The following is a 13,076-nucleotide window of genomic DNA, read 5'->3' as shown; positions in this document are numbered from 1 at the left end:
GAGTACCTTTTATTTATTTATTTATTTTAAATTGTGTGCACAGGTGTTTTGTCTGCATGTCTGTCTGTCTGTGCCCCACACATGTACAGTACCCAATGCAGGCCAGACGAGGACATGGATCCCTCTGGACTGGAATTATAGATACTCGCTAGCTGTGGTGGTGTTGGGGCTGGGAATTGAACCGAGGTCCTCTAGAAGTGCTCTTAACCACTGAGCCATTGCTTCAACCCCCAAATACGGGGATTTAAGTCGGGTCTTCCAGCCAAGTTCCGAGTTTTCTGTCACATCTTCTATGTATACATGAGGACATGGTCATCAAGTTGTGAGACTTCACAGGTTGCCCTTCCCCAGTGTCTGCCTCAGACTCTGGCAACTGCTTGTCCTCCCTCTTAAAAAGAGGACCCCCCCCCCCCCCCACCAAGGGAAGGTGAAGTAACACGGGAGAAGACCAGAAACGTGATTGTTGTGGCTGCTGTACCCACCTCCACTCTCTACCCTCTCAGGGATCCTCTCACCCTTTTCTTGCCCTTAAGCTGCCCTTTGACCTCTTAGCCTTTCTCACATCCTTCCTTCCATCTGGTTGGCTCACGGTGACATCAGTGGCAGGGAGCCACAGTCTTCCCTTGTACAGAGCAATGTCTGAGCACTGTCAGAGGGCACAGGCTCTGTAGCTGGGTAGAGAGAAGGGATGCTGAGGGACGGAACCCCCGGGGGAGCACCGTGCTTGGGCTTGTCTGCTGCTCGTCATTAAGATTACTGCAACACCAGGTGTGTGGCGCACCAGGTGTTTAATCCCAGAGGCAGAGAGAGGCACAGACATCTCTGTGAGCTCAAGGCCTTGCAAAAAAAACAAAACAAAACAAAACAAAACAAAAAAAGGAGGCTGAGGCAGGAGAATAGTGTCCGAGGCCAGCCTGGGTGGCACAGAGATAGATACCTGTGTCCAAAAAAACCCCATGGCAAACCAGTAAAGAGTGAAATTGCCAGAATTACAACATGTATAATAATTTTTTTAAAGGCTCATGTTTGTATAAAGGAAAGATATTGGGGCTATAGATGATTGGGGGAGCACCTACCCGGGAGCACTTACTTCGAAGAAAGAGAAGGAGAGAGACAGACTCTGTGTGTGTGTGTGTGTGTGTGTGTGTGTGTGTGTGTGTGTGTGTAATAGGATGAGGGCAGCAAGCACCTTATGCTACTCAGAGTTCTCTGTGCTGCGGTTAATTAGTCCGCTCTGGAAGGCTTTTGGAGCAAGGAATAGGATGAGCACAATCCCGCTGCTTTGTTGCGGCTGCCACAGAGAGAGGTGGCAATCCTCTTAGATGACAAAGCCCTACATGGAGAGGCAGATGCATCCCTGGACTGTGCCACCCTTGGGTTCAGAGAAAAGCCTCTAGACCCAAAGAAAAGTAAATCTGTTTGTGGGCCTGGAAAGAACAGAACCAGACAGGGCTTCCTTCGCCCACACCTCTGCCCTCCTCTCATTCCTCCGGGAATTCCCAACACTGCGACCCCTTTAATGCAGTCCCCCATGTGGTGGTCATCTCCAACTCATTCTGTTGGTACTCCATAACTAATTTCGCTATTGTTAGGAGTCATAATGTAGATATCGGATGTGCGACACCCCAACGAGGTCGAAATCCACAGATGGAGAACCACTGTCCCAGCACCTTGGCCATAGAAATAAGAGCAGCTGGCCGGTGCAGTATCAGATGGAAGCGTGAAGTCAGTTGTCCGGTGTGCAGAAAGGCTGAAAAGTTAGGGGCCAGCTGATCCCTGCCAGCTGAATAGAAGATGGTCGTAAAGAAGTTGAGAGGTTACCGTGGGGATGGATATGATGGTTCACACCTTTAAACCCAGCATTTAGGAGGCAGCGGTGGGTGGATCTCTGAGTTTGAAGCCAGCCTGGTCTGTATAGGGAGTTCCAGGCCAGCCAGGACCATAAAGTGAGACCCTGCCTCACAGAAACACCTCTAGGGGGACTGAGGAGGGAAGATGGGCGTTCTAACAGGGTAGTGGGTGTGTGTCTCTGTTAGATCTTGGTTTTGATGTGGTCCTGCTTCTGGGGCTCTACCACTGTGGTTGTGTCTTTGGGTTAATGGCTTAGTGTCTTTGAGCCTCGGGTTGGTATTCACAGCACTGTCTGTCTGCCCCTTGCGCTTGCCTTGGGGAGTCTGTGGCTTGCACCACAAGCAGTGCACTTTGACTGCCGAACTGTTACTAAGTATTACTCCTGCCATGTTAAAAAAATAATAATCAATTTTATGATTCTTTTCTTAGTTTATTTGAGAGAGAGTCTCAATGTGGAGCCCCAGCTGGGTTGGAACTTGCTTGTAGAGCAGGCTAGACTCACACTTAGAGATCTAGCCACGATCCTCTCTTTAAGAGATCACTGTTTTCCCTGTCTGTCCACCTCTTGTGAGTTGGAGGAAAAAAAAAAGGCTTAGGTGGGTTTTGACCCAACCACCACTATCCTGGCACATGTGTGTGCATACACACACAACACACACAAGCATGCATACATATGCTTGCACATACATGAACACGTATTTGAGCATGTACAGGTATGCACACACACTTTTAATTTTTTTCCTCCCAAAGAGAAAGTGAGTTCTGGAGAGGGCTAAGTAAGTGACTTTTTCAAGGAGGGACTTTGGAGCTGTTAGTGACACAGCAGTGGGTGTACCCCCTCTTCTGTCTGCAGTGCGCCCTTTCCTACAGAACTGACTTGGCCCATCTTTGCCGTTTCTGGTCATATGTGACTCTCCTTGCCAAAGCTTCGTCCAGCCAGGCTGACACTTTAGCTTGACAATTTCCCACAGTGTCTGTTGCTGTTGGAGCTGCCTCACCTGAAGCAGGGCCTCCTGGTCTTGCTCTGTAATGAAAGCTGTCTTCTCTCCCCCTTCCTCCTGCAGGCATTGAATCCTTGGGTTTTTTGTTTTTTTTTTTAAAGATTTATTTATTATATATGTAAGTACAGTGTAGCTGTTTCTAGACACTCAGAAGAGGGCGTCAGATCTCATTACAGATGGTTGTGAGCCACCATGTGGTTGCTGGGGAATTGAACTCAGGACTTCTGGAAGAGCAGTCGGTGCTCTTAACCACTGAGCCATCTCTCCAGCCCTACGTCCTTGGTTTTGAAGCCCATACATTCTGGTATCTTGGGGTTGATGTTATCAGCTTGGTTGTTTAATTTCTCACCATTCACTCTAACAGATTCTTAGACACTTTTCTGGTGCAGGGGACTGAACTTCCTTGTGAATGCCCAGAGAGCTCTCTTACGCTGAGATGGGGTTTCACGTAGCCCAGACCGGCCTCAGACTTGTTAAGCAGCCTGAGCTGGCCTTGAACTCCCGATCCTTCTTCCTCCACCTCTGGAGTGCTGGGATTACAGGCATCCACCACCATGCTCCTAGACAGTTTTCATAGCTGCTTTGTACGGCTGCTTGTCCCTGTCGTCTTTCCTGCAGGGTGCCCTGTTCCACACTTGGTGTCATCGGCAGCTGCTTGGGATGCTCTTGTCATTCACTGTGTTGTCCTCCTGTTGCCCTTGGCTCTGCTTCCAGCCACCCAGATCTTGTTGTGAGGTAAACCCACCAGAGACCACCGCACAGACACATTAAAGCCGAGAGGAAAATCTCGAGCCTTCCAGCTCTTTGTCTTTCCTGGTTCACACACATCAGTTAGCACGAAGTGGGTGGAGCCACAGAAGCCTCTAACATGGCGGGGACCTGTTGCATTCTAAAACAAAACCATCACACATGTGTCACCAGATTCTCTTCCTCCCGGTTTATTTCATTTCACATTCCCGAGCTCAAACTTGATGTCTTTTGGGGTTATACACAGCTGAGGGATGTCCTGGGCTAGGGTCTTGTTGCCACATGCTGTGCCTGCAGAAGGACCTACACCTGTCCCCCACATCCCTTCTGGCAGGTTCTGCTATTGCCAGGCAGGGATGGGGTTCCTGGATGCAAAGGGGGCAAGTCAAAAAGACACAGAGAAGCTTCCCAGGGCCTAAGCACCCCGTCTTTCCAACTAATCTTGGGGAGTATCCCCTCCCCTGCACCCTGTTGTTGTTATAATTGGTTTATGCTGTATCAGTTAATGATAGCTTACCCTTAAGTGTGTGCCCGTGATGATGCTTGGTCTGCAGTTCATCTCAGTCTTCCATGTCTCTTTCTGTTTAGAGAGAGGGCCTCGAGCAGTAGTAGATCTCCTGCCTCAGCCTTTGGAGTGCTGGGGATTACAGGTGTGCACCACTGTTATTGTTCCTGGGGGTTACAGGTGTGCACCACTGTTATTGTTCCTGGGGGTTACAGGTGTGCACCACTGTTATTGTTCCTGGGGGTTACAGGTGTGCACCACTGTTATTGTTCCTAGAGATTACATGTGTGCACCACTGTTCCTGTTCCTGGGGGTTACAGGAGTGCACCACTATTTCTGTTTTCTCTGGTCTGTGCTTGGCCAGGGTGACCACAGGTGTTAGCAAACATAGGGTCTGGGGTTTGCTGTTTTCAGACTCTTGTTCTGTCTTTGATTGCCAGGGTTTTAGACATGTTCTGTATAGCAGGGGATGTGTCACCTTCCTGCTAGGTGCATCAGTGTACCTGTAGTAGATGTGACCAGGACAGTAGAGCGCAAGTACCTGGCTTCTTTGTATATACCTGCAGCAGCCACAACAGGATGTACAGACTCCTACATCAGTCTCCCACCCTAGCAACTGACTCTACAGGGATGAGACACAGCCCCCCCCCCCCCATTTTTAGAAGGCTTGACAAACACAGCGTGGTTCATTTTGAGTTCCCCTGTGTTAGAAGAAGTGAGGGCTAGTAGGGCAGGACAGGAGTCAGTGGATGGAGGAACAGGTTTAAACTGGATTCTGTGTGTGACCTGTTTCTATAGTATCTATCTACATACACTATGAATCTGCCTTTTGTGGGCCCCAGATGCCAGGTCAATCTCTGTCCTCTCAGCTCAGCTGTTGGAGGGAAAGCTCCTAGCTGGGTTGGACGGATTGCTGTTTTGGGGGCGCTCAGAAGCTGAACCCTGGTAGTCCATAGGCTAGGAAAGCTTACCAGAGAAACTGTCATTTTGGAGAAAGCATCGAGTTTGGGGATTTCAGAAGCCTCCCCTCCCCTCTGTCAGTGGTCCGAATATCTCCTAGAGTTGTGCCTCACTCGAGAGCAAAACCTCCTGGTCCATGATCTCAGAAACTGAGGTAGCAGCATGACAGTAAACCCTGCACTTAGGGGGGAGGAGGCAGGAGGATCAGGAATTCAAGGCTATCCTCAGCCACCCAGTGAGTTCAGCGCTAGCCTGGGCTACTTCATTCCCAGTTCTATTCCTGTTCAAACCCAGCTTCATCTCTACCCTGAAGGATTTCAGAGACCTCTCCCTTTCCTATAGCTCTCCTTTCTAGTCTTTTGTCCCTTTGGAAAAGAACATTTTACTCCCTGCCACACACTTTCTGTGTGGCCTCCTTTGTCCCTTCCCTCTGTGGCTCCCTCCACTCTTGCCACCTGGAGGTGGTTCAGTGTCCTGCTGTGGCCTTGACAGCTCCTATCCCCAGTGACACAATTCTCACAGTGGGAAGCCTTGTGGTCCTAGCACCTTGTCTTATCAAAAGAGTGTTCCAGCTGCTTGTAACTCAGACTCAGTGAGCGTTAGATCTGAGATTCTTCCTGGCCCCCCCCCGGTTGAGATTTTTAATCATTTTATATGCAGCCCGTCTTACGTACATCTGTGTTACTGTTTTTTTGGTTTTGTTTTGTTTGACGATTTCTTTGCTATGCACAACCTATCATAAGTGTTGACCCAACACTGAAGACTGCGGAGACAGCACAATGGTTAAACTGCTCAGCCTGCAGGTAAAGGGAACCTATGTAACCACCATAAAGCAGGTAGCTGGCCTGTGATTCCGGCCTCGGGCACTGATGAGATCAAGAAAGTAAGCTGGCCAGAGAGACCAGAGTTTCCCGTGAGCTCTTGGTTTGATTCGGAGATGCCACAAGGTGGGAGGGCTGTGGGGAAGATTCCTAACATCCACCTCAGACCTGTACACACACGTGTGCCATATGTGATGACAAAATACATACGTGCACTCTGCCACAGATGGGTACGTGAAAAGGAAGGTCATTGCCAACACTCACAAAACTTTACTTAAAAGCCTCGGGCACGTGTGTGGATTTCAAGTCTGAGAACTACACAGTGGGGGGCATGGCCTCTCATCGTGTTGGAAGTAAGTTTATCTTTTAATGTTGGGCTACGCTCACCACTGTCCTGGGGCAGGTGTGACTGTGGGCCACAGATTGGACAAGTTCAGAAGGATGTGGTCTGATTTCTTTGAATTGATTATTGGAGGCTGTCTTAGTCAGGGTTTCTATTCCTGCACAAAACATCCTGACCAAGAAGCAAGTTGGAGAGGAAAGGATTTATTCAGCTTACACTTCCACATTGCTGTTCATCATCAAAGGAAGTCAGGACTGGAACTCAAGCAGGTCAGGAAGCAGGAGCTGATGCAGAGGCCATGGAGGGATGTTGCTCACTGGCTTGCTTCCCCTGGCTTGCTCAGCTTGCTTTCTTATAGAACCCAGGACTACCAGCCCAGGGATGGCACCACCCACAAAGGGTTGGGCCCTCCCCCCTTGATCACTAATTGAGAAAATGCCTTGCAGCTGGATCTCATGGAGGCATTTCCTCAAGGGAGGCTCCTTTCTGTGTGATAACTCCAGCTTGTGTCAAGTTGACACACAAAACCAGCCAGTACAGGGGCTGTGAAAACTGAGCCTTCTCCATGTTTTGGTCCCCAGCACACCAGTGAATCAGGTCTCTGATGGGCCTCCATCCTGATCCTGCGCCAGCCATTGAGACCTTCCACCTCCTTTAGTGTCTGGGCTAAGTCTCCTTCACAGAAGTGTGGTTCCCTCCACCTCAAACGAATTCAGATCTCTACTGATCTTTCTGAAAGAAAAACAAACAGGAAAAAAAAAACAAAACAAAACAAAACAACCTCTAATCCAGGGCTGGGGCTATGATGGCTCAGTGGGTGAGAGCGCAAACGTGAAGAGCATCCCCAGCATGCTCGTTACAAAACTGTATGGCCACACGTGCTCGTAATCCTGATGCTGAGACAAGACTTACTTGGGCTTGCTGGCTGGCAGCCTAGCTCTTGGTTCACTGAGAGACCCCCATGTCAAGGCAGTAAGGTACCAGGGGTATAGCAGAGTCTCACACATCTTCCTCTGGCCTTTGCACATGCAGATTCAGTCATATGCACACTCCAGATGGACACACACACACACACACTTCAAGTCCACTGTGGTGGCACACACCTATAATCCTAGCATGTGGGAGGTGGAGACAGGAGGGCAGGGGTTCAATGTCATCCTCAGCTGCATAGGGAGTTCAGGGCTAGCCTGGGCTATAAGAGACCTCACAAGTCTATAAGCACAAAACAATTGTGATTACTGTGTGGAGCTCCGCAAGCCTTTGCTTTCTGTGTTAGGCACATGCTGCTAGCACCCAGTGACTTAACCTTCACTGTCCTCTGGCCTAGATGTCACCTTCCTTTTACCACCTGCCCAAACTGTTAATCTCTAGGAGCCCTTTTCACCCCCGAGCCTGTGGGTGTTCTTTCCAATTGTGGTCAACTCCCCTCTCTGTGTACTATGTTGTTCCTGACCCCTAATTTTCCAGATAAAAATAGCCCAGGCCAGCCTGGTCTTAAACTATTTTTAACTCCAAGTACTGGGAGAAAGGTCTGCTTTGAAGGTGAAATGAAGCTCTGTGCCAGTCCCTATGACAGGAGCCAGGCAGGGTTCTAATGGCCTGCCCCTTGCAGAGGGGTGGCCTGTGTGCTTGCCTCCTCGGGCCCCTATTCCCCTAGTGCCTGAGACTCTGCAGGGCATGCTTGTGTCCCCAAAGCTCGCAGCGCTTAAGGTATGATGTTATGTTGAAAATGACCTCAGACATAGGTTACAAGGTGACCCCCCAAGAGAGAGGTACACCATCAGAGTTAACTTCAACACGTGACATCACTCTGTGGTGTTGATATGTTTTTAAAACTGTCACGCCCAGTCGCTAAGCAGTAGGGCAAGCTGAAGAGTTTATTTAACGGGGCTGGAGCATTGGGTGTTCTGAGGACCTGCGATCGATTCTCAGCACAGCACCCACCTTGTGCAGCTCACAGCCAATGCAACTCCAGCTCTGGGGAACCTGATGTCCCTCTGGCGACCCCGTTAAAGGGTTTTTTAACAAAGGACGTGGCCTTACCTAGGCATGACCATCTCTCTCAGGGTCAGGGAGCCTGGTTCCGAGCGCGTGTTCTGGATTCCAGTGTTTACCTCACTTCTGAAGCAGCTGGCGGGGCTGCGTGTGGCAGGAACCCAACTGGGCATTTACTTCATTTTGACTTTGATAAACTTTTTACCCTGAAACATTTCACCTATTAGTGCTGAGGAGATGCGGTAAATCTCCAGCCCCAGTTAGCCTGTTCAAGGAAAATGCAACTCAGTTATATATTTATAAGCTGTACTCCTCTATTGGGCAGATAGGCCTCTACACCACTTTCTTCCCCAGCTATGAAGTCCCTGCCACTTGCAGTTTCTCCAGGCCATGTGCTTCCCTTCTGTCTTCCAGCTTCTCTCCCTCTGTCCTCCTCCATCTGTCCTCTCCTTCTTTTCCTGTCTCGCCTGGGAAACCTGCCTCCTCATTTTTGCCCAGTGATCAGCTATTTGTCATCTTTATTAGCCAGTCAGATAATTGAGGGAAATTCCTCTACACCTCCGTGGTTGAAAGGCGATGTTGCCTCTTGCAGAGGACCTGGGTTCAGTTCCCAGTACCCACAAGCCTATTATTCCAGTTTCAGAGCATCTGACATGCTCTTCTGGCCTTATGGGTCAAGGTACTCACATGGTGTACATACATTTATGCCAGCAAGACACTCACACACAATCACTAAATAAACTATATATATAAAGTTCCACCTTAATTGTGCATAATTTTGACCTTGAAACTGCGTTCATTCTCTGAGTACTGAGTTGTTGAGGCAGTTATCCACAGAGCAAGTCATTTCTGTGGTAACAACAGTTACCTGGACAGTGTCTCACTGTGCAGCTTATACTAGCCTTGGACTCACGTCTTTTTGTGCCTTAGTCTCGAATACTGGCATTACAGGCATGCGCTGCCATAATTACCATAAACCTGCCGGGTGTGGTAGCGCATGCCTTTAATCCTAGCACTTGACAGAGGCAGGCAGATTTTTGAGTTGGAGGCCAGCCTGGTCTACAGAGTGAGTTCCAGGACAGCCAGGACTACACAGAGAAACCCTGTCTCGAAAAACGAAAAAAAAAAAAAAATATATATATATATATATGTATGTATATATATAATTGGCATAAACCATCTTGAGTAAAGGTGTATATAGAGACTGAGGGTGTTTTTGTTTGTTTGTTTTTGTTTTTTTAAGGATTTATTTATTTATTATATGTAAGTACACTGTAGCTGTCTTCAGACACCCCAGAAGATCTTGTTACCAATGGTTGTGAGCCATCATGTTGATGCTGGGATTTGAACTCAGGACCTCTGGAAGAGCAGCCAGTGCTCTTATCCACTGAGCCATCTCTCGCCAGCCCCAAATATGTTTTACTTTTGGGTTTGATCCTACAAGGGATGGGCACCGCAGGACAACTCGTCTGAATTTTTATAGATTAAAAAGCTTTAGTAGTTATCACAGTGTGCCTGAGCTAAGATACCCTTACTAACTAAACAAAACTGAGACTCATGCCACTCTCCTCTGCTTATGTTAAAGGAAGTTCCTGTGATTGTTAGCTCGGAAGCATCCCTTGGAAGTTTGGGTGGAAAAGGTCTTTAAAACGTGTAGGAACCATTTTGTTCTCTGGGCTGGTTTCCAGGGACTGTGTTCAGTGTTACACAGTATGGAAAGTGTTCAGTCCTGCTGATGTCTCCCCCACCCCCCCATCATTGTCGGGGAAAGGGAGGGTACCAGCCAAGAGGCCCTGCCGGTTCCTAAGCAGCTTCAGCTATGCATACTCGTTTTAAAGACAGTGTCTCCCATTGGGACCTGACCTTGCCAGTTGGGTTAGTGAGGCTGGCCAGTGAGCCCAAGAATCTACTGTTTTCAGCGCCCCCCCCCCATCTTTTTATATGGGTGTTGGGGATTGAACTCACACCTCCATGGCAGGTGCTTTACTAACTTAGCTATTTCCTGAGCCCTGGAGTCAGAATTCTTGGTTGGATTTCAGTAGAACATAAAGCTTTATTTTTTTTAAATATATTTTTTTAAGATTTATTTATTTATTATATGTAAGTACACTGTAGCTGTCTTCAGACACACCAGAAGAGGGCGTCAGATCTTGTTACGGGTGGTTGTGAGCCACCATATGGTTGCTGGGATTTGAACTCATGACCTTTAGAAGAGCAGTCTGTGCTTTTACCCGTTGAGCCATCTCACCAGCCCAAAGCTTTATTTTTAACTAAGCCTATCTGTTGTTGCTTGGGCAGTTGGCCCATGGCCTGGGCCTGGTTGAGGGGAAAGCTGGTCCCTGGTTAAGGGCATTGTATACACACACAGCCTGTTACAGTATGGGTGCCAGGCAAAGAACGCTGGATCTCGGATCCCCTCTCTGGCCCTCCCCCTTCACGGCTTCAAGTCAGGTGGCAGTACATGTTCTATTGGTAATGGTAAATTTATTAGGTCTGTATTCAAAAACTGAATATCGCAGACATTAATGTTGAAAGCTAATCACTTGTACAGATAAGCTGTGGTGTGTGTGTGTATGTCTGTGTGGGGGTGTCAGGTCCTGATTGGATGCCCTAGGTCTTTGATAAACATGTAGGCTTGATTGTAATTGTCAGCGAACGTATTTTTAAAGAATTATTTTTTGAATGTTTACCTGCATGTATGTATGTATGTTGTGCACTGTGGACATGCTTGGTGCCCTTGACGCCCAGAAGAGTCCTGGCAGCTTGAGTTATAGACAGTTGTGAGCTGCCATTTAGGTTTGGGGACTGGAACTCAGCAGGTGTTCTTAACCACTGAGGGATCCCAGCCCTTAAGGTAGGTAGGTAGGTAGGTTGGTTGGTTGGTTTATTTATTGGTTGTTGTTGGTTTTGTTTGTTTGTTTGTTTGAGACAGGGTTTCTCTGTGTAGCCCTGGCTGTCCTGGAGCTCACTCTGTAGACCAGGCTGGCCTCAAACTCAGAAATCCGCCTGCCTCTGCCTCCCAAGTGCTGGGATTAAAGGCATGCACCACCACGGTCCAGCCCCTAAGGTTTATTTTAAGGTGTGTAGACTCCTACTCTGTTTTTGTTCCTTGCTGAGAATCAATCCCAGGGTCACACCCAGTCTGAGGAAGCTTTGGAAACTAAATTATAAAATAATGGCTGCTACTTTGGGGTAGCTTTGCCATGTCCCACTCCGCCCCGCCCCCGTGTGACTTCTTTAGCCTTAGTCACACCTGCCATTGGCTTATTGTCAGACTTGTAGACTGACTTGATGTTAATTCATATGGTAACTGTTTTCTCTCATCAAAAAAAATTGCATTTTGAGAAGCCTGTGTTACTTTGGACTTTAAGACATTTCTTGTGGGACCAAGTTTGGTTTGATTTTCTTTTAGTATCTATTCTTTATATATATATATATTGTATTTATATGAATACACTGTAACTGTCTTCAGACACACCAGAAGAGGGCATCAGGTCCCATTACAGATAGCTGTGAGCTACCATGTGGGTGCTGGGAATTGAACTCAGGACCTCTGGAAGAGCAGTTGGTGTTCTTAACCACTGAGCCATCTCTCCAGCCCAAGAATCCATTCTTTTAAACTATGCGTATGTATGTGCAAATGAGTGTTGGTGCCCAGGGGTCCAATCCCCTTGGAGCTAGAGTTGTAAGTGGTTGTGAACTGCCTAACATGGAAACTTGAGTTCAGGTCCTCTGGAAGAACAGTACTCGCCCTTCACTGATGAGCTCTGTCTCTAGCCCCTAGTTGGGTTTGTGTGTGTCTCTTTGTTTGTTTGTTGTGCTTTGTACAGGAGATAACAATCGCCTGGTCTTGAACTTAAGTATATAGCTGAGGCTGGCCTTGAACTTGGGGTGGTTCTCCTGCTTCATCCTTCTGAGTGGGAGCCACTGTGCCCACTTGGTCTGCACAGTGGAAACGACAGACCTGGAAGGTGTAGTCTACTCTGCTTACGTATTTTAAAAATAGCTTTTGTTGACAATGGGTAAAGCTGTGTCATCTGTTTACAAAACAGCTCTTTAGGCCATGTGTGCATATATATTTATTTGTTGTAGAAATATATGCTATATACACGTTTGTGTGTGTGTGTGTGTGTGTGTGACAGTTAGTATGGCCTTAGTCCTTTGTCTTTGGAGATATCACTTCTTTAGAATTTGGATATTGCACGTGTGTATTTCAGCTGTAGAATCTTGCCTGTCACAGGGAAAGGTTGCTGCTTTGTGACTTTGTAAGGTTTACTATTACTATAAATATACCACTAAGCTGTAAACTGTAGGGAAAAAAAGGGAACTGAAATGGCCAGTGGGCTGATGGCCAGTTGTGGCATCGGGAGACCTTAGTACTCATTGTTAGGACAAATAAACCTCAGCTTATCACCTGGCCTGGCCTGTGCTCATCCTGCAGTAACAGTGGGACATTGAACACCATGTCCCGAGCTGTGACTCAAGTCTCAGGAAACACAGAGGATCAAAGTCATGCAGAGTAGGAATAGATCTTGGCAGTTCTAGGGACTCCTTGGTAACAGTGAGTCAAATATCTGCATTGATGGGACTCTGTACTGGAGTTCAGAAGTAGATACACACTCACAGGATCAGTTGTGTGTGTGTGTGTGTGTGTGTGTGTGTGTGTGTCTGGATGAAAGCTCAAACAGGCCTCAAACTTAAATGTAGCCCAGGATGACCCCAAACTTGTGGCAGTCCTCAGTTTCAGCCTCCAAAGTGCTGGTACAACAGATGCGAGCCACCATGCTTGGTTCAATTGATTTTTTTTTTTCTATTTAAAAAAACTTTATATGTATGGGTGTTTTACTGCCATG

At 47.7% G+C, this 13,076-nt stretch overlaps 1 protein-coding gene and 1 long non-coding RNA gene across 3 annotated transcripts in view; both read left to right on the top strand.

Annotated features, from left to right (window-relative positions):
* Gm46060 overlaps nt 1-6,990 on the top strand; it is a 9,968-nt gene extending 2,978 nt beyond the window's left edge. Inside the window, exon 2 of the long non-coding RNA XR_001778719.2 lies at nt 1-6,990. This exon is cut by the window's left edge and continues 1,178 nt beyond it. This is a non-coding gene — a long non-coding RNA (predicted gene, 46060).
* Egln1 (egl-9 family hypoxia-inducible factor 1) overlaps nt 1-13,076 on the top strand; it is a 40,668-nt gene that overhangs the window by 4,007 nt on the left and 23,585 nt on the right. The window lies entirely within an intron of this gene.

The sequence above is a fragment of the Mus musculus genome, chromosome 8 (assembly GCF_000001635.26).
Source record: "Mus musculus strain C57BL/6J chromosome 8, GRCm38.p6 C57BL/6J".
Lineage (NCBI taxonomy): Eukaryota > Metazoa > Chordata > Mammalia > Rodentia > Muridae > Mus > Mus musculus.
The sequence above is the reverse complement of the archived record's forward strand: the minus strand, read 5'-3'. Positions and strand labels throughout refer to the sequence as shown.